This window comes from Lissotriton vulgaris, chromosome 2_1 (genome assembly GCF_964263255.1).
Source record: "Lissotriton vulgaris chromosome 2_1, aLisVul1.2, whole genome shotgun sequence".
Lineage (NCBI taxonomy): Eukaryota > Metazoa > Chordata > Amphibia > Caudata > Salamandridae > Lissotriton > Lissotriton vulgaris.
Window position 1 is genome coordinate 1,186,683,050 of NC_141687.1, and position 26,422 is coordinate 1,186,709,471.

Sequence of the window (26,422 nt, forward strand, 5' to 3'; positions counted from 1 at the left end):
ACCAAGCTGTCATTTCCACACTGCCAGAAAGGAAAAGCGCAAGCTTGTGCCAGCTATGTGAAAAAAGACTTCTCAACTATCTATGTCTGTGTAATACAAGAGTGTTCGTGAAAGGATCAACCCTGTACTTTGAAAGCAAAGACACACAACTATAACCATAAATGACTGGTGGGAGCTTCACACAACTTTCTGGGCATGCTTTGAATTTCATTCTTCCCTTTTTTTCTGCTCTTATCTATCTCCTGGGCATTTCATGGAATGTTCTCTCTTTCTCTTCCCTGCTTTGCTTCCCATGCTGCCTATATATGCTGATTTCTACTATTTGTACTGTTGCTTTTCATTTCTTCTCTTCTGCACAACTTTGTCCTTGGTTTCAATCCCCAGTTCCTTACCCTCTGCAAAAAACGTTCTACTACTTCTCATGTTGGTATCTAAACCAAATGCACCATTGAAGCTGTTGCAAGATAGTCATTGATTTCGGCAACGTAATATTTAGAACCGAGAGCACACACATTGGAGGGCGTTGGTCGTATAGTGGTGAGCATAGCTGCTTCCCAAGCAGTTGACCCGGGTTCGATTCCCGGCCAACGCAGTGAAAATGCTAATATATTCTGCAAGCAGGATATATTTTAATGCAACATGTCACAAAATGGAAATTTCATGTACAGATTAATCAGCCATATATAAAAAAATAAACAAATACATAGGCAAACATCTCAATCGCACCTTCTGATACATTCATTGTCCTAATATATGATAAGTTTTATAAAGCAGAGTCACAACTCACATGTGCTGGTAATAAATATGTTACAGTGGGCAAACAATGGAAGGGGTGAGGCCCCACCAGACATTATAACTCCAACATCTCTATGTTAAAAAGCATTTCTAGGCAATATCTAGCCTCTGAAAAAAATATGCAAGATCCACCGATAAATCTGGCAAAAGTCCCTAACATTTTGTGCATACTTGTGCACTTACCAGAATGTAGAGCCACCTTGTAGCTGTCGAAGGTAATTGCTGCTCCCAAAATGTTTTATCAGAAGGCAAGTTGAGAGGAATCCTAGAGGCAGATGTCCATGGAAAGAGCCGCTCACTGCAGCAGGAATGTTGGATGCTTCAAATTCGCAGAGTTTCCTGTCCAACGTCCACTCACGTCCCGAACGCTCCCAAACGCTCAAAAGCCTCACACCGGGCAAGCCCTCACCGGGTAGATCTCTGGCTCCCAGGTAAAGCCAAATCCTGAGCATGCTAGTGCTAGGATCACAGAGAGAGAGAGAGAGAGAGAGAGAGAGAGAGAGAGGGTTCAAGACCTGCTGTCTTGATAAAGGTCTGAAACGGCTAGTGCCTAAGAGTGTCTGACTTTCAGTTATGACTGATTGTGAGAGGGGAAGATGAAGTTTTTCTGCACCCAGCATGCCTTGCAATATACTTATGCAAATGAGGTGAGAGCCGGACCAATCCCACGCTACTCTGCTTAATGCTCCCTATCTGCATAAAAAGAACACTTTCACTACAGAGCAGAGTGGCGCAGCGGAAGCGTGCTGGGCCCATAACCCAGAGGTCGATGGATCGAAACCATTCTCTGCTAATTTTGCTTGATTTTCCTTCCAAGGACCAAGCTGTCTTTTCCACGCTGACAGCAAGGAAAAGCACAAGCTTGTGCCAGCTATGTGAGAAAAGACTTCTCAAATATCTGTGTCTGCTTAAATACAAGAGAGGGATCGTCAAAGGATCCACCCTGTACTTTGAAAGTAAAGACACACAATAATAAGCATAAATGACTGGTGGGACCTTCAAACACTTTTATGGGCAGGCTTTGAATTTCATTCTTCCCTTTTTGTTCTGCTCTTATCTATCTCCTGGGCAATTAATTGAATGTTCTGCATTTCTCTTCCCTGTTTTGCTTCCCATGCTGCCTCTATATATTCTTATCTATTATTTGTAATGCAGCTTTCCATTCTTCTCTTCTGCACAGCTTTGTCCTTGGTTTCAATCCCAGTTCCTTACCCTCTGCAAAAAACTTTCTATTGCTTTTCATGTTGGTATCTAAACCAAATGCACCATTCAAGCTGGTGCAAGATAGTCATTGAACTCAGGGTCCTAATGTTTAGAACCGAGAGCACACAGATCAGAGGGCGTTGGTGGTATAGTGGTGAGCATAGCTGCCTTCCAAGCAGTTGACCCGGGTTCGATTCCCGGCCAACGCAGTACAAATACTAATATATTCTGCAAGCAGGATATATTTTAATGCAACATGTCACAAAATGGAAATATAATGAACAGATTAATCAGCCGTTATATAAAAAATAAACAAATATGTAGGCAAGCATCTCAATCGCCCCTTCTGCTATATTCATTGTCCTAATATATGATAAGTTTCATAAAGCAGAGTCACCACTCACATGTGCTGATAAAAAATATTTACAGTGGGCAGACAATGAAAGGGCTGAGGCCCGACCACACATTATAACTCCAGCATCTCTATGTTAAAAAGCATTTCCTAGGCAATATCTAGCCTCTGAAAACAATATGCAAGATCCATCGATAAATCTGGCAAAAGTCGCCAACATTTTGTGCATACTTGTGCCCTCACCTGAATGTAGCGCCACCTTGTAGACGTCGGAGGTAACTGCAGCTCAAAAAATGTTTCATCAGAGGGCAAGTTTAGAGGAATCCAAAAGGCAGATGTCCATGGAAAGATCCTCCGACTGCAGCAGGAAGGTTGGATGCTTCAAATTTACACAGTTTCCAGTCCAACGTCCTCTCATGTACCGAACGCTCCCAAACGCTCAAAAGCCTTACACCGGGCAAGCCCTCACCGGGTAGATCTCTGGCTCCCAGGTAAAGCCAAATCCTGAGCATGCTAGCACTAGGATCACAGAGAGAGAGACAGAGAGCGTCGGAGAGCTGCTGTCTTGATAAAGGCCTGAAACGGCTAGTGCCTAAGAGGGTCTGGACTTTCAGTTATGACTGATTGTGAGAGGGGAAGATGAATATTTTGTGCACCCAGCAAGCCTTGCGATATAATTAGGCAAATGAGGTGAGAGCCCGACCAATCCCACTTCACTCCTATGAATGCCTCCTCATCTGCATAAAGAGAACACTTTCACAAACGAGCAGAGTGGCGCAGCGGAAGCGTGTTGGGCCCATAACCCAGAGGTCGATGGATCGAAACCATCCTCTGCTAATTTTGCTTGATTTTCCTTCCAAGGACCAAGCTGTCATTTCCACACTGCCAGAAAGGAAAAGCGCAAGCTTGTGCCAGCTATGTGAAAAAAGACTTCTCAACTATCTATGTCTGTGTAATACAAGAGTGTTCGTGAAAGGATCAACCCTGTACTTTGAAAGCAAAGACACACAACTATAACCATAAATGACTGGTGGGAGCTTCACACAACTTTCTGGGCATGCTTTGAATTTCATTCTTCCCTTTTTTTCTGCTCTTATCTATCTCCTGGGCATTTCATGGAATGTTCTCTCTTTCTCTTCCCTGCTTTGCTTCCCATGCTGCCTATATATGCTGATTTCTACTATTTGTACTGTTGCTTTTCATTTCTTCTCTTCTGCACAACTTTGTCCTTGGTTTCAATCCCCAGTTCCTTACCCTCTGCAAAAAACGTTCTACTACTTCTCATGTTGGTATCTAAACCAAATGCACCATTGAAGCTGTTGCAAGATAGTCATTGATTTCGGCAACGTAATATTTAGAACCGAGAGCACACACATCGGAGGGCGTTGGTGGTATAGTGGTGAGCATAGCTGCTTCCCAAGCAGTTGACCCGGGTTCGATTCCCGGCCAACGCAGTGAAAATGCTAATATATTCTGCAAGCAGGATATATTTTAATGCAACATGTCACAAAATGGAAATTTCATGTACAGATTAATCAGCCATATATAAAAAAATAAACAAATACATAGGCAAACATCTCAATCGCACCTTCTGATACATTCATTGTCCTAATATATGATAAGTTTTATAAAGCAGAGTCACAACTCACATGTGCTGGTAATAAATATGTTACAGTGGGCAAACAATGGAAGGGGTGAGGCCCCACCAGACATTATAACTCCAACATCTCTATGTTAAAAAGCATTTCTAGGCAATATCTAGCCTCTGAAAAAAATATGCAAGATCCACCGATAAATCTGGCAAAAGTCCCTAACATTTTGTGCATACTTGTGCACTTACCAGAATGTAGAGCCACCTTGTAGCTGTCGAAGGTAATTGCTGCTCCCAAAATGTTTTATCAGAAGGCAAGTTGAGAGGAATCCTAGAGGCAGATGTCCATGGAAAGAGCCGCTCACTGCAGCAGGAATGTTGGATGCTTCAAATTCGCAGAGTTTCCTGTCCAACGTCCACTCACGTCCCGAACGCTCCCAAACGCTCAAAAGCCTCACACCGGGCAAGCCCTCACCGGGTAGATCTCTGGCTCCCAGGTAAAGCCAAATCCTGAGCATGCTAGTGCTAGGATCACAGAGAGAGAGAGAGAGAGAGAGAGAGAGAGGGTTCAAGACCTGCTGTCTTGATAAAGGTCTGAAACGGCTAGTGCCTAAGAGTGTCTGACTTTCAGTTATGACTGATTGTGAGAGGGGAAGATGAAGTTTTTCTGCACCCAGCATGCCTTGCAATATACTTATGCAAATGAGGTGAGAGCCGGACCAATCCCACGCTACTCTGCTTAATGCTCCCTATCTGCATAAAAAGAACACTTTCACTACAGAGCAGAGTGGCGCAGCGGAAGCGTGCTGGGCCCATAACCCAGAGGTCGATGGATCGAAACCATTCTCTGCTAATTTTGCTTGATTTTCCTTCCAAGGACCAAGCTGTCTTTTCCACGCTGACAGCAAGGAAAAGCACAAGCTTGTGCCAGCTATGTGAGAAAAGACTTCTCAAATATCTGTGTCTGCTTAAATACAAGAGAGGGATCGTCAAAGGATCCACCCTGTACTTTGAAAGTAAAGACACACAATAATAAGCATAAATGACTGGTGGGACCTTCAAACACTTTTATGGGCAGGCTTTGAATTTCATTCTTCCCTTTTTGTTCTGCTCTTATCTATCTCCTGGGCAATTAATTGAATGTTCTGCATTTCTCTTCCCTGTTTTGCTTCCCATGCTGCCTCTATATATTCTTATCTATTATTTGTAATGCAGCTTTCCATTCTTCTCTTCTGCACAGCTTTGTCCTTGGTTTCAATCCCAGTTCCTTACCCTCTGCAAAAAACTTTCTATTGCTTTTCATGTTGGTATCTAAACCAAATGCACCATTCAAGCTGGTGCAAGATAGTCATTGAACTCAGGGTCCTAATGTTTAGAACCGAGAGCACACAGATCAGAGGGCGTTGGTGGTATAGTGGTGAGCATAGCTGCCTTCCAAGCAGTTGACCCGGGTTCGATTCCCGGCCAACGCAGTACAAATACTAATATATTCTGCAAGCAGGATATATTTTAATGCAACATGTCACAAAATGGAAATATAATGAACAGATTAATCAGCCGTTATATAAAAAATAAACAAATATGTAGGCAAGCATCTCAATCGCCCCTTCTGCTATATTCATTGTCCTAATATATGATAAGTTTCATAAAGCAGAGTCACCACTCACATGTGCTGATAAAAAATATTTACAGTGGGCAGACAATGAAAGGGCTGAGGCCCGACCACACATTATAACTCCAGCATCTCTATGTTAAAAAGCATTTCCTAGGCAATATCTAGCCTCTGAAAACAATATGCAAGATCCATCGATAAATCTGGCAAAAGTCGCCAACATTTTGTGCATACTTGTGCCCTCACCTGAATGTAGCGCCACCTTGTAGACGTCGGAGGTAACTGCAGCTCAAAAAATGTTTCATCAGAGGGCAAGTTTAGAGGAATCCAAAAGGCAGATGTCCATGGAAAGATCCTCCGACTGCAGCAGGAAGGTTGGATGCTTCAAATTTACACAGTTTCCAGTCCAACGTCCTCTCATGTACCGAACGCTCCCAAACGCTCAAAAGCCTTACACCGGGCAAGCCCTCACCGGGTAGATCTCTGGCTCCCAGGTAAAGCCAAATCCTGAGCATGCTAGCACTAGGATCACAGAGAGAGAGACAGAGAGCGTCGGAGAGCTGCTGTCTTGATAAAGGCCTGAAACGGCTAGTGCCTAAGAGGGTCTGGACTTTCAGTTATGACTGATTGTGAGAGGGGAAGATGAATATTTTGTGCACCCAGCAAGCCTTGCGATATAATTAGGCAAATGAGGTGAGAGCCCGACCAATCCCACTTCACTCCTATGAATGCCTCCTCATCTGCATAAAGAGAACACTTTCACAAACGAGCAGAGTGGCGCAGCGGAAGCGTGTTGGGCCCATAACCCAGAGGTCGATGGATCGAAACCATCCTCTGCTAATTTTGCTTGATTTTCCTTCCAAGGACCAAGCTGTCATTTCCACACTGCCAGAAAGGAAAAGCGCAAGCTTGTGCCAGCTATGTGAAAAAAGACTTCTCAACTATCTATGTCTGTGTAATACAAGAGTGTTCGTGAAAGGATCAACCCTGTACTTTGAAAGCAAAGACACACAACTATAACCATAAATGACTGGTGGGAGCTTCACACAACTTTCTGGGCATGCTTTGAATTTCATTCTTCCCTTTTTTTCTGCTCTTATCTATCTCCTGGGCATTTCATGGAATGTTCTCTCTTTCTCTTCCCTGCTTTGCTTCCCATGCTGCCTATATATGCTGATTTCTACTATTTGTACTGTTGCTTTTCATTTCTTCTCTTCTGCACAACTTTGTCCTTGGTTTCAATCCCCAGTTCCTTACCCTCTGCAAAAAACGTTCTACTACTTCTCATGTTGGTATCTAAACCAAATGCACCATTGAAGCTGTTGCAAGATAGTCATTGATTTCGGCAACGTAATATTTAGAACCGAGAGCACACACATCGGAGGGCGTTGGTGGTATAGTGGTGAGCATAGCTGCTTCCCAAGCAGTTGACCCGGGTTCGATTCCCGGCCAACGCAGTGAAAATGCTAATATATTCTGCAAGCAGGATATATTTTAATGCAACATGTCACAAAATGGAAATTTCATGTACAGATTAATCAGCCATATATAAAAAAATAAACAAATACATAGGCAAACATCTCAATCGCACCTTCTGATACATTCATTGTCCTAATATATGATAAGTTTTATAAAGCAGAGTCACAACTCACATGTGCTGGTAATAAATATGTTACAGTGGGCAAACAATGGAAGGGGTGAGGCCCCACCAGACATTATAACTCCAACATCTCTATGTTAAAAAGCATTTCTAGGCAATATCTAGCCTCTGAAAAAAATATGCAAGATCCACCGATAAATCTGGCAAAAGTCCCTAACATTTTGTGCATACTTGTGCACTTACCAGAATGTAGAGCCACCTTGTAGCTGTCGAAGGTAATTGCTGCTCCCAAAATGTTTTATCAGAAGGCAAGTTGAGAGGAATCCTAGAGGCAGATGTCCATGGAAAGAGCCGCTCACTGCAGCAGGAATGTTGGATGCTTCAAATTCGCAGAGTTTCCTGTCCAACGTCCACTCACGTCCCGAACGCTCCCAAACGCTCAAAAGCCTCACACCGGGCAAGCCCTCACCGGGTAGATCTCTGGCTCCCAGGTAAAGCCAAATCCTGAGCATGCTAGTGCTAGGATCACAGAGAGAGAGAGAGAGAGAGAGAGAGAGAGGGTTCAAGACCTGCTGTCTTGATAAAGGTCTGAAACGGCTAGTGCCTAAGAGTGTCTGACTTTCAGTTATGACTGATTGTGAGAGGGGAAGATGAAGTTTTTCTGCACCCAGCATGCCTTGCAATATACTTATGCAAATGAGGTGAGAGCCGGACCAATCCCACGCTACTCTGCTTAATGCTCCCTATCTGCATAAAAAGAACACTTTCACTACAGAGCAGAGTGGCGCAGCGGAAGCGTGCTGGGCCCATAACCCAGAGGTCGATGGATCGAAACCATTCTCTGCTAATTTTGCTTGATTTTCCTTCCAAGGACCAAGCTGTCTTTTCCACGCTGACAGCAAGGAAAAGCACAAGCTTGTGCCAGCTATGTGAGAAAAGACTTCTCAAATATCTGTGTCTGCTTAAATACAAGAGAGGGATCGTCAAAGGATCCACCCTGTACTTTGAAAGTAAAGACACACAATAATAAGCATAAATGACTGGTGGGACCTTCAAACACTTTTATGGGCAGGCTTTGAATTTCATTCTTCCCTTTTTGTTCTGCTCTTATCTATCTCCTGGGCAATTAATTGAATGTTCTGCATTTCTCTTCCCTGTTTTGCTTCCCATGCTGCCTCTATATATTCTTATCTATTATTTGTAATGCAGCTTTCCATTCTTCTCTTCTGCACAGCTTTGTCCTTGGTTTCAATCCCAGTTCCTTACCCTCTGCAAAAAACTTTCTATTGCTTTTCATGTTGGTATCTAAACCAAATGCACCATTCAAGCTGGTGCAAGATAGTCATTGAACTCAGGGTCCTAATGTTTAGAACCGAGAGCACACAGATCAGAGGGCGTTGGTGGTATAGTGGTGAGCATAGCTGCCTTCCAAGCAGTTGACCCGGGTTCGATTCCCGGCCAACGCAGTACAAATACTAATATATTCTGCAAGCAGGATATATTTTAATGCAACATGTCACAAAATGGAAATATAATGAGCAGATTAATCAGCCGTTATATAAAAAATAAACAAATATGTAGGCAAGCATCTCAATCGCCCCTTCTGCTATATTCATTGTCCTAATATATGATAAGTTTCATAAAGCAGAGTCACCACTCACATGTGCTGATAAAAAATATTTACAGTGGGCAGACAATGAAAGGGCTGAGGCCCGACCACACATTATAACTCCAGCATCTCTATGTTAAAAAGCATTTCATAGGCAATATCTAGCCTCTGAAAACAATATGCAAGATCCATCGATAAATCTGGCAAAAGTCGCCAACATTTTGTGCATACTTGTGCCCTCACCTGAATGTAGCGCCACCTTGTAGACGTCGGAGGTAACTGCAGCTCAAAAAATGTTTCATCAGAGGGCAAGTTTAGAGGAATCCAAAAGGCAGATGTCCATGGAAAGATCCTCCGACTGCAGCAGGAAGGTTGGATGCTTCAAATTTACACAGTTTCCAGTCCAACGTCCTCTCATGTACCGAACGCTCCCAAACGCTCAAAAGCCTTACACCGGGCAAGCCCTCACCGGGTAGATCTCTGGCTCCCAGGTAAAGCCAAATCCTGAGCATGCTAGCACTAGGATCACAGAGAGAGAGACAGAGAGCGTCGGAGAGCTGCTGTCTTGATAAAGGCCTGAAACGGCTAGTGCCTAAGAGGGTCTGGACTTTCAGTTATGACTGATTGTGAGAGGGGAAGATGAAGATTTTCTGCACCCAGCATGCCTTGCGATATAATTAGGCAAATGAGGTGAGAGCCCGACCAATCCCACTTCACTCCTATGAATGCCTCCTCATCTGCATAAAGAGAACACTTTCACAAACGAGCAGAGTGGCGCAGCGGAAGCGTGCTGGGCCCATAACCCAGAGGTCGATGGATCGAAACCATCCTCTGCTAATTTTGCTTGATTTTCCTTCCAAGGACCAAGCTGTCATTTCCACACTGCCAGAAAGGAAAAGCGCAAGCTTGTGCCAGCTATGTGAAAAAAGACTTCTCAACTATCTATGTCTGTGTAATACAAGAGTGTTCGTGAAAGGATCAACCCTGTACTTTGAAAGCAAAGACACACAACTATAACCATAAATGACTGGTGGGAGCTTCACACAACTTTCTGGGCATGCTTTGAATTTCATTCTTCCCTTTTTTTCTGCTCTTATCTATCTCCTGGGCATTTCATGGAATGTTCTCTCTTTCTCTTCCCTGCTTTGCTTCCCATGCTGCCTATATATGCTGATTTCTACTATTTGTACTGTTGCTTTTCATTTCTTCTCTTCTGCACAACTTTGTCCTTGGTTTCAATCCCCAGTTCCTTACCCTCTGCAAAAAACGTTCTACTACTTCTCATGTTGGTATCTAAACCAAATGCACCATTGAAGCTGTTGCAAGATAGTCATTGATTTCGGCAACGTAATATTTAGAACCGCGAGCACACACATTGGAGGGCGTTGGTGGTATAGTGGTGAGCATAGCTGCTTCCCAAGCAGTTGACCCGGGTTCGATTCCCGGCCAACGCAGTGAAAATGCTAATATATTCTGCAAGCAGGATATATTTTAATGCAACATGTCACAAAATGGAAATTTCATGTACAGATTAATCAGCCATATATAAAAAAATAAACAAATACATAGGCAAACATCTCAATCGCACCTTCTGATACATTCATTGTCCTAATATATGATAAGTTTTATAAAGCAGAGTCACAACTCACATGTGCTGGTAATAAATATGTTACAGTGGGCAAACAATGGAAGGGGTGAGGCCCCACCAGACATTATAACTCCAACATCTCTATGTTAAAAAGCATTTCTAGGCAATATCTAGCCTCTGAAAAAAATATGCAAGATCCACCGATAAATCTGGCAAAAGTCCCTAACATTTTGTGCATACTTGTGCACTTACCAGAATGTAGAGCCACCTTGTAGCTGTCGAAGGTAATTGCTGCTCCCAAAATGTTTTATCAGAAGGCAAGTTGAGAGGAATCCTAGAGGCAGATGTCCATGGAAAGAGCCGCTCACTGCAGCAGGAATGTTGGATGCTTCAAATTCGCAGAGTTTCCTGTCCAACGTCCACTCACGTCCCGAACGCTCCCAAACGCTCAAAAGCCTCACACCGGGCAAGCCCTCACCGGGTAGATCTCTGGCTCCCAGGTAAAGCCAAATCCTGAGCATGCTAGTGCTAGGATCACAGAGAGAGAGAGAGAGAGAGAGAGAGGGTTCAAGACCTGCTGTCTTGATAAAGGTCTGAAACGGCTAGTGCCTAAGAGTGTCTGACTTTCAGTTATGACTGATTGTGAGAGGGGAAGATGAAGTTTTTCTGCACCCAGCATGCCTTGCAATATACTTATGCAAATGAGGTGAGAGCCGGACCAATCCCACGCTACTCTGCTTAATGCTCCCTATCTGCATAAAAAGAACACTTTCACTACAGAGCAGAGTGGCGCAGCGGAAGCGTGCTGGGCCCATAACCCAGAGGTCGATGGATCGAAACCATTCTCTGCTAATTTTGCTTGATTTTCCTTCCAAGGACCAAGCTGTCTTTTCCACGCTGACAGCAAGGAAAAGCACAAGCTTGTGCCAGCTATGTGAGAAAAGACTTCTCAAATATCTGTGTCTGCTTAAATACAAGAGAGGGATCGTCAAAGGATCCACCCTGTACTTTGAAAGTAAAGACACACAATAATAAGCATAAATGACTGGTGGGACCTTCAAACACTTTTATGGGCAGGCTTTGAATTTCATTCTTCCCTTTTTGTTCTGCTCTTATCTATCTCCTGGGCAATTAATTGAATGTTCTGCATTTCTCTTCCCTGTTTTGCTTCCCATGCTGCCTCTATATATTCTTATCTATTATTTGTAATGCAGCTTTCCATTCTTCTCTTCTGCACAGCTTTGTCCTTGGTTTCAATCCCAGTTCCTTACCCTCTGCAAAAAACTTTCTATTGCTTTTCATGTTGGTATCTAAACCAAATGCACCATTCAAGCTGGTGCAAGATAGTCATTGAACTCAGGGTCCTAATGTTTAGAACCGAGAGCACACAGATCAGAGGGCGTTGGTGGTATAGTGGTGAGCATAGCTGCCTTCCAAGCAGTTGACCCGGGTTCGATTCCCGGCCAACGCAGTACAAATACTAATATATTCTGCAAGCAGGATATATTTTAATGCAACATGTCACAAAATGGAAATATAATGAACAGATTAATCAGCCGTTATATAAAAAATAAACAAATATGTAGGCAAGCATCTCAATCGCCCCTTCTGCTATATTCATTGTCCTAATATATGATAAGTTTCATAAAGCAGAGTCACCACTCACATGTGCTGATAAAAAATATTTACAGTGGGCAGACAATGAAAGGGCTGAGGCCCGACCACACATTATAACTCCAGCATCTCTATGTTAAAAAGCATTTCCTAGGCAATATCTAGCCTCTGAAAACAATATGCAAGATCCATCGATAAATCTGGCAAAAGTCGCCAACATTTTGTGCATACTTGTGCCCTCACCTGAATGTAGCGCCACCTTGTAGACGTCGGAGGTAACTGCAGCTCAAAAAATGTTTCATCAGAGGGCAAGTTTAGAGGAATCCAAAAGGCAGATGTCCATGGAAAGATCCTCCGACTGCAGCAGGAAGGTTGGATGCTTCAAATTTACACAGTTTCCAGTCCAACGTCCTCTCATGTACCGAACGCTCCCAAACGCTCAAAAGCCTTACACCGGGCAAGCCCTCACCGGGTAGATCTCTGGCTCCCAGGTAAAGCCAAATCCTGAGCATGCTAGCACTAGGATCACAGAGAGAGAGACAGAGAGCGTCGGAGAGCTGCTGTCTTGATAAAGGCCTGAAACGGCTAGTGCCTAAGAGGGTCTGGACTTTCAGTTATGACTGATTGTGAGAGGGGAAGATGAAGATTTTCTGCACCCAGCATGCCTTGCGATATAATTAGGCAAATGAGGTGAGAGCCCGACCAATCCCACTTCACTCCTATGAATGCCTCCTCATCTGCATAAAGAGAACACTTTCACAAACGAGCAGAGTGGCGCAGCGGAAGCGTGCTGGGCCCATAACCCAGAGGTCGATGGATCGAAACCATCCTCTGCTAATTTTGCTTGATTTTCCTTCCAAGGACCAAGCTGTCATTTCCACACTGCCAGAAAGGAAAAGCGCAAGCTTGTGCCAGCTATGTGAAAAAAGACTTCTCAACTATCTATGTCTGTGTAATACAAGAGTGTTCGTGAAAGGATCAACCCTGTACTTTGAAAGCAAAGACACACAACTATAACCATAAATGACTGGTGGGAGCTTCACACAACTTTCTGGGCATGCTTTGAATTTCATTCTTCCCTTTTTTTCTGCTCTTATCTATCTCCTGGGCATTTCATGGAATGTTCTCTCTTTCTCTTCCCTGCTTTGCTTCCCATGCTGCCTATATATGCTGATTTCTACTATTTGTACTGTTGCTTTTCATTTCTTCTCTTCTGCACAACTTTGTCCTTGGTTTCAATCCCCAGTTCCTTACCCTCTGCAAAAAACGTTCTACTACTTCTCATGTTGGTATCTAAACCAAATGCACCATTGAAGCTGTTGCAAGATAGTCATTGATTTCGGCAACGTAATATTTAGAACCGAGAGCACACACATCGGAGGGCGTTGGTGGTATAGTGGTGAGCATAGCTGCTTCCCAAGCAGTTGACCCGGGTTCGATTCCCGGCCAACGCAGTGAAAATGCTAATATATTCTGCAAGCAGGATATATTTTAATGCAACATGTCACAAAATGGAAATTTCATGTACAGATTAATCAGCCATATATAAAAAAATAAACAAATACATAGGCAAACATCTCAATCGCACCTTCTGATACATTCATTGTCCTAATATATGATAAGTTTTATAAAGCAGAGTCACAACTCACATGTGCTGGTAATAAATATGTTACAGTGGGCAAACAATGGAAGGGGTGAGGCCCCACCAGACATTATAACTCCAACATCTCTATGTTAAAAAGCATTTCTAGGCAATATCTAGCCTCTGAAAAAAATATGCAAGATCCACCGATAAATCTGGCAAAAGTCCCTAACATTTTGTGCATACTTGTGCACTTACCAGAATGTAGAGCCACCTTGTAGCTGTCGAAGGTAATTGCTGCTCCCAAAATGTTTTATCAGAAGGCAAGTTGAGAGGAATCCTAGAGGCAGATGTCCATGGAAAGAGCCGCTCACTGCAGCAGGAATGTTGGATGCTTCAAATTCGCAGAGTTTCCTGTCCAACGTCCACAACGCTCCCAAACGCTCCCAAACGCTCAAAAGCCTCACACCGGGCAAGCCCTCACCGGGTAGATCTCTGGCTCCCAGGTAAAGCCAAATCCTGAGCATGCTAGTGCTAGGATCACAGAGAGAGAGAGAGAGAGGGTTCAAGACCTGCTGTCTTGATAAAGGTCTGAAACGGCTAGTGCCTAAGAGTGTCTGACTTTCAGTTATGACTGATTGTGAGAGGGGAAGATGAAGTTTTTCTGCACCCAGCATGCCTTGCAATATACTTATGCAAATGAGGTGAGAGCCGGACCAATCCCACGCTACTCTGCTTAATGCTCTCTATCTGCATAAAAAGAACACTTTCACAACAGAGCAGAGTGGCGCAGCGGAAGCGTGCTGGGCCCATAACCCAGAAGTCGATGGATCGAAACCATCCTCTGCTAATTTTGCTTGATTTTCCTTCCAAGGACCAAGCTGTCTTTTCCACGCTGACAGCAAGGAAAAGCACAAGCTTGTGCCAGCTATGTGAGAAAAGACTTCTCAAATATCTGTGTCTGCTGAAATACAAGAGAGGGATCGTCAAAGGATCCACCCTGTACTTTGAAAGTAAAGACACACAATAATAAGCATAAATGACTGGTGGGACCTTCAAACACTTTTATGGGCAGGCTTTGAATTTCATTCTTCCCTTTTTGTTCTGCTCTTATCTATCTCCTGGGCAATTAATTGAATGTTCTGTATTTCTCTTCCCTGTTTTGCTTCCCATGCTGCCTCTATATATTCTTATCTATTATTTGTAATGCAGCTTTCCATTCTTCTCTTCTGCACAGCTTTGTCCTTGGTTTCAATCCCAGTTCCTTACCCTCTGCAAAAAACTTTCTATTGCTTTTCATGTTGGTATCTAAACCAAATGCACCATTCAAGCTGGTGCAAGATAGTCATTGAACTCAGGGTCCTAATGTTTAGAACCGAGAGCACACAGATCAGAGGGCGTTGGTGGTATAGTGGTGAGCATAGCTGCCTTCCAAGCAGTTGACCCGGGTTCGATTCCCGGCCAACGCAGTACAAATACTAATATATTCTGCAAGCAGGATATATTTTAATGCAACATGTCACAAAATGGAAATATAAGGAACAGATTAATCAGCCGTTATATAAAAAATAAACAAATATGTAGGCAAGCATCTCAATCGCCCCTTCTGCTATATTCATTGTCCTAATATATGATAAGTTTCATAAAGCAGAGTCACCACTCACATGTGCTGATAAAAAATATTTACAGTGGGCAGACAATGAAAGGGCTGAGGCCCGACCACACATTATAACTCCAGCATCTCTATGTTAAAAAGCATTTCCTAGGCAATATCTAGCCTCTGAAAACAATATGCAAGATCCATCGATAAATCTGGCAAAAGTCGCCAACATTTTGTGCATACTTGTGCCCTCACCTGAATGTAGCGCCACCTTGTAGACGTCGGAGGTAACTGCAGCTCAAAAAATGTTTCATCAGAGGGCAAGTTTAGAGGAATCCAAAAGGCAGATGTCCATGGAAAGATCCTCCGACTGCAGCAGGAAGGTTGGATGCTTCAAATTTACACAGTTTCCAGTCCAACGTCCTCTCATGTACCGAACGCTCCCAAACGCTCAAAAGCCTTACACCGGGCAAGCCCTCACCGGGTAGATCTCTGGCTCCCAGGTAAAGCCAAATCCTGAGCATGCTAGCACTAGGATCACAGAGAGAGAGACAGAGAGCGTCGGAGAGCTGCTGTCTTGATAAAGGCCTGAAACGGCTAGTGCCTAAGAGGGTCTGGACTTTCAGTTATGACTGATTGTGAGAGGGGAAGATGAAGATTTTCTGCACCCAGCATGCCTTGCGATATAATTAGGCAAATGAGGTGGGAGCCCGACCAATCCCACTTCACTCCTATGAATGCCTCCTCATCTGCATAAAGAGAACACTTTCACAAACGAGCAGAGTGGCGCAGCGGAAGCGTGCTGGGCCCATAACCCAGAGGTCGATGGATCGAAACCATCCTCTGCTAATTTTGCTTGATTTTCCTTCCAAGGATAAAGCTGTCATTTCCACACTGCCAGAAAGGAAAAGCGCAAGCTTGTGCCAGCTATGTGAAAAAAGACGTCTCAACTATCTATGTCTGTGTAATACAAGAGTGTTCGTGAAAGGATCAACCCTGTACTTTGAAAGCAAAGACACACAACTATAACCATAAATGACTGGTGGGAGCTTCACACAACTTTCTGGGCATGCTTTGAATTTCATTCTTCCCTTTTTTTCTGCTCTTATCTATCTCCTGGGCATTTCATGGAATGTTCTCTCTTTCTCTTCCCTGCTTTGCTTCCCATGCTGCCTATATATGCTGATTTCTACTATTTGTACTGTTGCTTTTCATTTCTTCTCTTCTGCACAACTTTGTCCTTGGTTTCAATCCCCAGTTCCTTACCCTCTGCAAAAAACGTTCTACTACTTCTCATGTTGGTATCTAAACCAAATGCACCATTGAAGCTGTTGCAAGATAGTCATTGATTTCGGCAACGTAATATTTAGAACCGAGAGCACACACATCAGAGGGTGTTGGTGGTATAGTGGTGAGCATAGCTGCTTCCCAAGCAGTTGACCCGGGTTCGATTCCCGGCCAACGCAGTGAAAATGCTTATATATTCTGCAAGCAGGATATATTTTAATGCAACATGTCACAAAATGGAAATTTCATGTACAGATTAATCAGCCATATATAAAAAAATAAACAAATACATAGGCAAACATCTCAATCGCACCTTCTGATACATTCATTGTCCTAATATATGATAAGTTTTATAAAGCAGAGTCACAACTCACATGTGCTGGTAATAAATATGTTACAGTGGGCAAACAATGGAAGGGGTGAGGCCCCACCAGACATTATAACTCCAACATCTCTATGTTAAAAAGCATTTCTAGGCAATATCTAGCCTCTGAAAAAAATATGCAAGATCCACCGATAAATCTGGCAAAAGTCCCTAACATTTTGTGCATACTTGTGCACTTACCAGAATGTAGAGCCACCTTGTAGCTGTCGAAGGTAATTGCTGCTCCCAAAATGTTTTATCAGAAGGCAAGTTGAGAGGAATCCTAGAGGCAGATGTCCATGGAAAGAGCCGCTCACTGCAGCAGGAATGTTGGATGCTTCAAATTCGCAGAGTTTCCTGTCCAACGTCCACTCACGTCCCGAACGCTCCCAAACGCTCAAAAGCCTCACACCGGGCAAGCCCTCACCGGGTAGATCTCTGGCTCCCAGGTAAAGCCAAATCCTGAGCATGCTAGTGCTAGGATCACAGAGAGAGAGAGAGAGAGAGAGAGAGAGGGTTCAAGACCTGCTGTCTTGATAAAGGTCTGAAACGGCTAGTGCCTAAGAGTGTCTGACTTTCAGTTATGACTGATTGTGAGAGGGGAAGATGAAGTTTTTCTGCACCCAGCATGCCTTGCAATATACTTATGCAAATGAGGTGAGAGCCGGACCAATCCCACGCTACTCTGCTTAATGCTCCCTATCTGCATAAAAAGAACACTTTCACTGCAGAGCAGAGTGGCGCAGCGGAAGCGTGCTGGGCCCATAACCCAGAGGTCGATGGATCGAAACCATTCTCTGCTAATTTTGCTTGATTTTCCTTCCAAGGACCAAGCTGTCTTTTCCACGCTGACAGCAAGGAAAAGCACAAGCTTGTGCCAGCTATGTGAGAAAAGACTTCTCAAATATCTGTGTCTGCTGAAATACAAGAGAGGGATCGTCAAAGGATCCACCCTGTACTTTGAAAGTAAAGACACACAATAATAAGCATAAATGACTGGTGGGACCTTCAAACACTTTTATGGGCAGGCTTTGAATTTCATTCTTCCCTTTTTGTTCTGCTCTTATCTATCTCCTGGGCAATTAATTGAATGTTCTGCATTTCTCTTCCCTGTTTTGCTTCCCATGCTGCCTCTATATATTCTTATCTATTATTTGTAATGCAGCTTTCCATTCTTCTCTTCTGCACAGCTTTGTCCTTGGTTTCAATCCCAGTTCCTTACCCTCTGCAAAAAACTTTCTATTACTTTTCATGTTGGTATCTAAACCAAATGCACCATTCAAGCTGGTGCAAGATAGTCATTGAACTCAGGGTCCTAATGTTTAGAACCGAGAGCACACAGATCAGAGGGCGTTGGTGGTATAGTGGTGAGCATAGCTGCCTTCCAAGCAGTTGACCCGGGTTCGATTCCCGGCCAACGCAGTACAAATACTAATATATTCTGCAAGCAGGATATATTTTAATGCAACATGTCACAAAATGGAAATATAATGAACAGATTAATCAGCCGTTATATAAAAAATAAACAAATATGTAGGCAAGCATCTCAATCGCCCCTTCTGCTATATTCATTGTCCTAATATATGATAAGTTTCATAAAGCAGAGTCACCACTCACATGTGCTGATAAAAAATATTTACAGTGGGCAGACAATGAAAGGGCTGAGGCCCGACCACACATTATAACTCCAGCATCTCTATGTTAAAAAGCATTTCCTAGGCAATATCTAGCCTCTGAAAACAATATGCAAGATCCATCGATAAATCTGGCAAAAGTCGCCAACATTTTGTGCATACTTGTGCCCTCACCTGAATGTAGCGCCACCTTGTAGACGTCGGAGGTAACTGCAGCTCAAAAAATGTTTCATCAGAGGGCAAGTTTAGAGGAATCCAAAAGGCAGATGTCCATGGAAAGATCCTCCGACTGCAGCAGGAAGGTTGGATGCTTCAAATTTACACAGTTTCCAGTCCAACGTCCTCTCATGTACCGAACGCTCCCAAACGCTCAAAAGCCTTACACCGGGCAAGCCCTCACCGGGTAGATCTCTGGCTCCCAGGTAAAGCCAAATCCTGAGCATGCTAGCACTAGGATCACAGAGAGAGAGACAGAGAGCGTCGGAGAGCTGCTGTCTTGATAAAGGCCTGAAACGGCTAGTGCCTAAGAGGGTCTGGACTTTCAGTTATGACTGATTGTGAGAGGGGAAGATGAAGATTTTCTGCACCCAGCATGCCTTGCGATATAATTAGGCAAATGAGGTGAGAGCCCGACCAATCCCACTTCACTCCTATGAATGCCTCCTCATCTGCATAAAGAGAACACTTTCACAAACGAGCAGAGTGGTGCAGCGGAAGCGTGCTGGGCCCATAACCCAGAGGTCGATGGATCGAAACCATCCTCTGCTAATTTTGCTTGATTTTCCTTCCAAGGACCAAGCTGTCATTACCACACTGCCAGAAAGGAAAAGCGCAAGCTTGTGCCAGCTATGTGAAAAAAGACTTCTCAACTATCTATGTCTGTGTAATACAAGAGTGTTCGTGAAAGGATCAACCCTGTACTTTGAAAGCAAAGACACACAACTATAACCATAAATGACTGGTGGGAGCTTCACACAACTTTCTGGGCATGCTTTGAATTTCATTCTTCCCTTTTTTTCTGCTCTTATCTATCTCCTGGGCATTTCATGGAATGTTCTCTCTTTCTCTTCCCTGCTTTGCTTCCCATGCTGCCTATATATGCTGATTTCTACTATTTGTACTGTTGCTTTTCATTTCTTCTCTTCTGCACAACTTTGTCCTTGGTTTCAATCCCCAGTTCCTTACCCTCTGCAAAAAACGTTCTACTACTTCTCATGTTGGTATCTAAACCAAATGCACCATTGAAGCTGTTGCAAGATAGTCATTGATTTCGGCAACGTAATATTTAGAACCGAGAGCACACACATCGGAGGGCGTTGGTGGTATAGTGGTGAGCATAGCTGCTTCCCAAGCAGTTGACCCGGGTTCGATTCCCGGCCAACGCAGTGAAAATGCTAATATATTCTGCAAGCAGGATATATTTTAATGCAACATGTCACAAAATGGAAATTTCATGTACAGATTAATCAGCCATATATAAAAAAATAAACAAATACATAGGCAAACATCTCAATCGCACCTTCTGATACATTCATTGTCCTAATATATGATAAGTTTTATAAAGCAGAGTCACAACTCACATGTGCTGATAAAAAATATTTACAGTGGGCAGACAATGAAAGGGCTGAGGCCCGACCACACATTATAACTCCAGCATCTCTATGTTAAAAAGCATTTCCTAGGCAATATCTAGCCTCTGAAAACAATATGCAAGATCCATCGATAAATCTGGCAAAAGTCGCCAACATTTTGTGCATACTTGTGCCCTCACCTGAATGTAGCGCCACCTTGTAGACGTCGGAGGTAACTGCAGCTCAAAAAATGTTTCATCAGAGGGCAAGTTTAGAGGAATCCAAAAGGCAGATGTCCATGGAAAGATCCTCCGACTGCAGCAGGAAGGTTGGATGCTTCAAATTTACACAGTTTCCAGTCCAACGTCCTCTCATGTACCGAACGCTCCCAAACGCTCAAAAGCCTTACACCGGGCAAGCCCTCACCGGGTAGATCTCTGGCTCCCAGGTAAAGCCAAATCCTGAGCATGCTAGCACTAGGATCACAGAGAGAGAGACAGAGAGCGTCGGAGAGCTGCTGTCTTGATAAAGGCCTGAAACGGCTAGTGCCTAAGAGGGTCTGGACTTTCAGTTATGACTGATTGTGAGAGGGGAAGATGAAGATTTTCTGCACCCAGCATGCCTTGCGATATAATTAGGCAAATGAGGTGAGAGCCCGACCAATCCCACTTCACTCCTATGAATGCCTCCTCATCTGCATAAAGAGAACACTTTCACAAACGAGCAGAGTGGCGCAGCGGAAGCGTGCTGGGCCCATAACCCAGAGGTCGATGGATCGAAACCATCCTCTGCTAATTTTGCTTGATTTTCCTTCCAAGGACCAAGCTGTCATTTCCACACTGCCAGAAAGGAAAAGCGCAAGCTTGTGCCAGCTATGTGAAAAAAGACTTCTCAACTATCTATGTCTGTGTAATACAAGAGTGTTCGTGAAAGGATCAACCCTGTACTTTGAAAGCAAAGACACACAACTATAACCATAAATGACTGGTGGGAGCTTCACACAACTTTCTGGGCATGCTTTGAATTGCATTCTTCCCTTTTTTTCTGCTCTTATCTATCTCCTGGGCATTTCATGGAATGTTCTCTCTTTCTCTTCCCTGCTTTGCTTCCTATGCTGCCTATATATGCTGATTTCTACTATTTGTACTGTTGCTTTTCATTTCTTCTCTTCTGCACAACTTTGTCCTTGGTTTCAATCCCTAGTTCCTTACCCTCTGCAAAAAACGTTCTACTACTTCTCATGTTGGTATCTAAACCAAATGCACCATTGAAGCTGTTGCAAGATAGTCATTGATTTCGGCAACGTAATATTTAGAACCGAGAGCACACACATCAGAGGGCGTTGGTGGTATAGTGGTGAGCATAGCTGCTTCCCAAGCAGTTGACCCGGGTTCGATTCCCGGCCAACGCAGTGAAAATGCTTATATATTCTGCAAGCAGGATATATTTTAATGCAACATGTCACAAAATGGAAATTTCATGTACAGATTAATCAGCCATATATAAAAAAATAAACAAATACATAGGCAAACATCTCAATCGCACCTTCTGATACATTCATTGTCCTAATATATGATAAGTTTTATAAAGCAGAGTCACAACTCACATGTGCTGGTAATAAATATGTTACAGTGGGCAAACAATGGAAGGGGTGAGGCCCCACCAGACATTATAACTCCAACATCTCTATGTTAAAAAGCATTTCTAGGCAATATCTAGCCTCTGAAAAAAATATGCAAGATCCACCGATAAATCTGGCAAAAGTCCCTAACATTTTGTGCATACTTGTGCACTTACCAGAATGTAGAGCCACCTTGTAGCTGTCGAAGGTAATTGCTGCTCCCAAAATGTTTTATCAGAAGGCAAGTTGAGAGGAATCCTAGAGGCAGATGTCCATGGAAAGAGCCGCTCACTGCAGCAGGAATGTTGGATGCTTCAAATTCGCAGAGTTTCCTGTCCAACGTCCACAACGCTCCCAAACGCTCCCAAACGCTCAAAAGCCTCACACCGGGCAAGCCCTCACCGGGTAGATCTCTGGCTCCCAGGTAAAGCCAAATCCTGAGCATGCTAGTGCTAGGATCACAGAGAGAGAGAGAGAGAGAGAGAGGGTTCAAGACCTGCTGTCTTGATAAAGGCTGAAACGGCTAGTGCCTAAGAGTGTCTGACTTTCAGTTATGACTGATTGTGAGAGGGGAAGATGAAGTTTTTCTGCACCCAGCATGCCTTGCAATATACTTATGCAAATGAGGTGAGAGCCGGACCAATCCCACGCTACTCTGCTTAATGCTCCCTATCTGCATAAAAAGAACACTTTCACTACAGAGCAGAGTGGCGCAGCGGAAGCGTGCTGGGCCCATAACCCAGAGGTCGATGGATCGAAACCATTCTCTGCTAATTTTGCTTGATTTTCCTTCCAAGGACCAAGCTGTCTTTTCCACGCTGACAGCAAGGAAAAGCACAAGCTTGTGCCAGCTATGTGAGAAAAGACTTCTCAAATATCTGTGTCTGCTGAAATACAAGAGAGGGATCGTCAAAGGATCCACCCTGTACTTTGAAAGTAAAGACACACAATAATAAGCATAAATGACTGGTGGGACCTTCAAACACTTTTATGGGCAGGCTTTGAATTTCATTCTTCCCTTTTTGTTCTGCTCTTATCTATCTCCTGGGCAATTAATTGAATGTTCTGCATTTCTCTTCCCTGTTTTGCTTCCCATGCTGCCTCTATATATTCTTATCTATTATTTGTAATGCAGCTTTCCATTCTTCTCTTCTGCACAGCTTTGTCCTTGGTTTCAATCCCAGTTCCTTACCCTCTGCAAAAAACTTTCTATTGCTTTTCATGTTGGTATCTAAACCAAATGCACCATTCAAGCTGGTGCAAGATAGTCATTGAACTCAGGGTCCTAATGTTTAGAACCGAGAGCACACAGATCAGAGGGCGTTGGTGGTATAGTGGTGAGCATAGCTGCCTTCCAAGCAGTTGACCCGGGTTCGATTCCCGGCCAACGCAGTACAAATACTAATATATTCTGCAAGCAGGATATATTTTAATGCAACATGTCACAAAATGGAAATATAATGAACAGATTAATCAGCCGTTATATAAAAAATAAACAAATATGTAGGCAAGCATCTCAATCGCCCCTTCTGCTATATTCATTGTCCTAATATATGATAAGTTTCATAAAGCAGAGTCACCACTCACATGTGCTGATAAAAAATATTTACAGTGGGCAGACAATGAAAGGGCTGAGGCCCGACCACACATTATAACTCCAGCATCTCTATGTTAAAAAGCATTTCCTAGGCAATATCTAGCCTCTGAAAACAATATGCAAGATCCATCGATAAATCTGGCAAAAGTCGCCAACATTTTGTGCATACTTGTGCCCTCACCTGAATGTAGCGCCACCTTGTAGACGTCGGAGGTAACTGCAGCTCAAAAAATGTTTCATCAGAGGGCAAGTTTAGAGGAATCCAAAAGGCAGATGTCCATGGAAAGATCCTCCGACTGCAGCAGGAAAGTTGGATGCTTCAAATTTACACAGTTTCCAGTCCAACGTCCTCTCATGTACCGAACGCTCCCAAACGCTCAAAAGCCTTACACCGGGCAAGCCCTCACCGGGTAGATCTCTGGCTCCCAGGTAAAGCCAAATCCTGAGCATGCTAGCACTAGGATCACAGAGAGAGAGACAGAGAGCGTCGGAGAGCTGCTGTCTTGATAAAGGCCTGAAACGGCTAGTGCCTAAGAGTGTCTGGACTTTCAGTTATGACTGATTGTGAGAGGGGAAGATGAAGATTTTCTGCACCCAGCATGCCTTGCGATATAATTAGGCAAATGAGGTGAGAGCCCGACCAATCCCACTTCACTCCTATGAATGCCTCCTCATCTGCATAAAGAGAACACTTTCACAAACGAGCAGAGTGGCGCAGCGGAAGCGTGCTGGGCCCATAACCCAGAGGTCGATGGATCGAAACCATCCTCTGCTAATTTTGCTTGATTTTCCTTCCAAGGACCAAGCTGTCATTTCCACACTGCCAGAAAGGAAAAGCGCAAGCTTGTGCCAGCTATGTGAAAAAAGACTTCTCAACTATCTATGTCTGTGTAATACAAGAGTGTTCGTGAAAGGATCAACCCTGTACTTTGAAAGCAAAGACACACAACTATAACCATAAATGACTGGTGGGAGCTTCACACAACTTTCTGGGCATGCTTTGAATTTCATTCTTCCCTTTTTTTCTGCTCTTATCTATCTCCTGGGCATTTCATGGAATGTTCTCTCTTTCTCTTCCCTGCTTTGCTTCCCATGCTGCCTATATATGCTGATTTCTACTATTTGTACTGTTGCTTTTCATTTCTTCTCTTCTGCACAACTTTGTCCTTGGTTTCAATCCCCAGTTCCTTACCCTCTGCAAAAAACGTTCTACTACTTCTCATGTTGGTATCTAAACCAAATGCACCATTGAAGCTGTTGCAAGATAGTCATTGATTTCGGCAACGTAATATTTAGAACCGAGAGCACACACATCGGAGGGCGTTGGTGGTATAGTGGTGAGCATAGCTGCTTCCCAAGCAGTTGACCCGGGTTCGATTCCCGGCCAACGCAGTGAAAATGCTAATATATTCTGCAAGCAGGATATATTTTAATGCAACATGTCACAAAATGGAAATTTCATGTACAGATTAATCAGCCATATATAAAAAAATAAACAAATACATAGGCAAACATCTCAATCGCACCTTCTGATACATTCATTGTCCTAATATATGATAAGTTTTATAAAGCAGAGTCACAACTCACATGTGCTGGTAATAAATATGTTACAGTGGGCAAACAATGGAAGGGGTGAGGCCCCACCAGACATTATAACTCCAACATCTCTATGTTAAAAAGCATTTCTAGGCAATATCTAGCCTCTGAAAAAAATATGCAAGATCCACCGATAAATCTGGCAAAAGTCCCTAACATTTTGTGCATACTTGTGCACTTACCAGAATGTAGAGCCACCTTGTAGCTGTCGAAGGTAATTGCTGCTCCCAAAATGTTTTATCAGAAGGCAAGTTGAGAGGAATCCTAGAGGCAGATGTCCATGGAAAGAGCCGCTCACTGCAGCAGGAATGTTGGATGCTTCAAATTCGCAGAGTTTCCTGTCCAACGTCCACAACGCTCCCAAACGCTCCCAAACGCTCAAAAGCCTCACACCGGGCAAGCCCTCACCGGGTAGATCTCTGGCTCCCAGGTAAAGCCAAATCCTGAGCATGCTAGTGCTAGGATCACAGAGAGAGAGAGAGAGAGGGTTCAAGACCTGCTGTCTTGATAAAGGTCTGAAACGGCTAGTGCCTAAGAGTGTCTGACTTTCAGTTATGACTGATTGTGAGAGGGGAAGATGAAGTTTTTCTGCACCCAGCATGCCTTGCAATATACTTATGCAAATGAGGTGAGAGCCGGACCAATCCCACGCTACTCTGCTTAATGCTCCCTATCTGCATAAAAAGAACACTTTCACTACAGAGCAGAGTGGCGCAGCGGAAGCGTGCTGGGCCCATAACCCAGAGGTCGATGGATCGAAACCATTCTCTGCTAATTTTGCTTGATTTTCCTTCCAAGGACCAAGCTGTCTTTTCCACGCTGACAGCAAGGAAAAGCACAAGCTTGTGCCAGCTATGTGAGAAAAGACTTCTCAAATATCTGTGTCTGCTTAAATACAAGAGAGGGATCGTCAAAGGATCCACCCTGTACTTTGAAAGTAAAGACACACAATAATAAGCATAAATGACTGGTGGGACCTTCAAACACTTTTATGGGCAGGCTTTGAATTTCATTCTTCCCTTTTTGTTCTGCTCTTATCTATCTCCTGGGCAATTAATTGAATGTTCTGCATTTCTCTTCCCTGTTTTGCTTCCCATGCTGCCTCTATATATTCTTATCTATTATTTGTAATGCAGCTTTCCATTCTTCTCTTCTGCACAGCTTTGTCCTTGGTTTCAATCCCAGTTCCTTACCCTCTGCAAAAAACTTTCTATTGCTTTTCATGTTGGTATCTAAACCAAATGCACCATTCAAGCTGGTGCAAGATAGTCATTGAACTCAGGGTCCTAATGTTTAGAACCGAGAGCACACAGATCAGAGGGCGTTGGTGGTATAGTGGTGAGCATAGCTGCCTTCCAAGCAGTTGACCCGGGTTCGATTCCCGGCCAACGCAGTACAAATACTAATATATTCTGCAAGCAGGATATATTTTAATGCAACATGTCACAAAATGGAAATATAAGGAACAGATTAATCAGCCGTTATATAAAAAATAAACAAATATGTAGGCAAGCATCTCAATCGCCCCTTCTGCTATATTCATTGTCCTAATATATGATAAGTTTCATAAAGCAGAGTCACCACTCACATGTGCTGATAAAAAATA

The 26,422-nt window shown here is 43.5% G+C and overlaps 16 non-coding genes across 16 annotated transcripts; all 16 read left to right on the forward strand.

Annotated features, from left to right (window-relative positions):
* Positions 1-2,135: 2,135 nt before the first annotated feature.
* Positions 2,136-2,207, forward strand: TRNAG-UCC (transfer RNA glycine (anticodon UCC)). Its single transcript has one exon. It is a non-coding gene; the product is annotated as a tRNA-Gly (tRNA).
* A 1,525-nt stretch (positions 2,208-3,732) lies between these two features.
* On the forward strand, positions 3,733-3,804 carry TRNAG-CCC (transfer RNA glycine (anticodon CCC)). Its single transcript has one exon. It is a non-coding gene; the product is annotated as a tRNA-Gly (tRNA).
* Positions 3,805-5,341: 1,537 nt separating this feature from the next.
* TRNAG-UCC (transfer RNA glycine (anticodon UCC)) lies at positions 5,342-5,413 on the forward strand. Its single transcript has one exon. It is a non-coding gene; the product is annotated as a tRNA-Gly (tRNA).
* Positions 5,414-6,938: 1,525 nt separating this feature from the next.
* Positions 6,939-7,010, forward strand: TRNAG-CCC (transfer RNA glycine (anticodon CCC)). The gene has a single exon. It is a non-coding gene; the product is annotated as a tRNA-Gly (tRNA).
* A 1,537-nt stretch (positions 7,011-8,547) lies between these two features.
* On the forward strand, positions 8,548-8,619 carry TRNAG-UCC (transfer RNA glycine (anticodon UCC)). The gene has a single exon. It is a non-coding gene; the product is annotated as a tRNA-Gly (tRNA).
* Positions 8,620-10,144: 1,525 nt separating this feature from the next.
* On the forward strand, positions 10,145-10,216 carry TRNAG-CCC (transfer RNA glycine (anticodon CCC)). Its single transcript has one exon. It is a non-coding gene; the product is annotated as a tRNA-Gly (tRNA).
* Positions 10,217-11,749: 1,533 nt separating this feature from the next.
* TRNAG-UCC (transfer RNA glycine (anticodon UCC)) lies at positions 11,750-11,821 on the forward strand. The gene has a single exon. It is a non-coding gene; the product is annotated as a tRNA-Gly (tRNA).
* A 1,525-nt stretch (positions 11,822-13,346) lies between these two features.
* On the forward strand, positions 13,347-13,418 carry TRNAG-CCC (transfer RNA glycine (anticodon CCC)). Its single transcript has one exon. It is a non-coding gene; the product is annotated as a tRNA-Gly (tRNA).
* A 1,525-nt stretch (positions 13,419-14,943) lies between these two features.
* TRNAG-UCC (transfer RNA glycine (anticodon UCC)) lies at positions 14,944-15,015 on the forward strand. Its single transcript has one exon. It is a non-coding gene; the product is annotated as a tRNA-Gly (tRNA).
* A 1,525-nt stretch (positions 15,016-16,540) lies between these two features.
* TRNAG-CCC (transfer RNA glycine (anticodon CCC)) lies at positions 16,541-16,612 on the forward strand. The gene has a single exon. It is a non-coding gene; the product is annotated as a tRNA-Gly (tRNA).
* A 1,535-nt stretch (positions 16,613-18,147) lies between these two features.
* On the forward strand, positions 18,148-18,219 carry TRNAG-UCC (transfer RNA glycine (anticodon UCC)). Its single transcript has one exon. It is a non-coding gene; the product is annotated as a tRNA-Gly (tRNA).
* Positions 18,220-19,744: 1,525 nt separating this feature from the next.
* TRNAG-CCC (transfer RNA glycine (anticodon CCC)) lies at positions 19,745-19,816 on the forward strand. Its single transcript has one exon. It is a non-coding gene; the product is annotated as a tRNA-Gly (tRNA).
* Positions 19,817-21,341: 1,525 nt separating this feature from the next.
* Positions 21,342-21,413, forward strand: TRNAG-CCC (transfer RNA glycine (anticodon CCC)). The gene has a single exon. It is a non-coding gene; the product is annotated as a tRNA-Gly (tRNA).
* Positions 21,414-22,943: 1,530 nt separating this feature from the next.
* TRNAG-UCC (transfer RNA glycine (anticodon UCC)) lies at positions 22,944-23,015 on the forward strand. Its single transcript has one exon. It is a non-coding gene; the product is annotated as a tRNA-Gly (tRNA).
* Positions 23,016-24,540: 1,525 nt separating this feature from the next.
* TRNAG-CCC (transfer RNA glycine (anticodon CCC)) lies at positions 24,541-24,612 on the forward strand. The gene has a single exon. It is a non-coding gene; the product is annotated as a tRNA-Gly (tRNA).
* Positions 24,613-26,137: 1,525 nt separating this feature from the next.
* TRNAG-UCC (transfer RNA glycine (anticodon UCC)) lies at positions 26,138-26,209 on the forward strand. Its single transcript has one exon. It is a non-coding gene; the product is annotated as a tRNA-Gly (tRNA).
* The last annotated feature ends 213 nt before the right edge of the window (positions 26,210-26,422 follow it).